Raw genomic sequence first — 719 nt, 5'->3', positions numbered from 1 at the left:
AAGCCATCCAGCTCAGCCAGTCCAGAGGCACCACACCTCACACCTCCATTACCCCAATCTGGGTCTAATATTAACCAGCAAGGAGTCACATGATAATGGCTCCTTACTAAAATATGTCTAAGCTAAGAGCTACTTACCTTGGAGCAACCCCATAATGCTCCATGTGGCATGTCAGGGCCTGCACCTCCTCCTAATGCAGAAACCTCTCTGCCTCTCACAACATACATATAGATTGGTAAATGCTCAATTAGCTTAGTGATATCATTCAGGTGCTCGAAAGGAAGGGGTATTTCTGAGCAAGAAAAAAAGCAATTGTTTCCCCAGCACACTGAATGGATAACAGTAACCAGATATAAATCCCACATGATAATAGAATTCAGAGATCTTCGTTACACATATTTGCGCAAATGTGTGGTTAAGCCCCAAAGCCGCATCAAGGCCTCTCTGTATATTTGGGGTCCCTAGCGCTATATCTAGGTGCAGGGTGTGGCACCCCAAAACACCAGAATGAGCCAGAAAGCACAGCGTGACATACCAGTGTAAAAAACTATAGTGTTAATAAATTAGTATTTAGGAAGCCGAAGCTATAGAGGGGGTGATACAAACATGAAATGTAATTAAAATAGAGAAATAGTGTTAGAAAATTAATAAGTGAAAAGTGTTAATAGAATGTAAAGGTATGCCACACTAAAGCCATCCAGCTCAGCCAGTCCAGAGGC

This window comes from Pseudophryne corroboree, chromosome 1, assembly GCF_028390025.1.
Source record: "Pseudophryne corroboree isolate aPseCor3 chromosome 1, aPseCor3.hap2, whole genome shotgun sequence".
Classification (NCBI taxonomy): Eukaryota; Metazoa; Chordata; class Amphibia; order Anura; family Myobatrachidae; genus Pseudophryne; species Pseudophryne corroboree.
Note: the sequence above shows the minus strand (reverse complement) of the source record.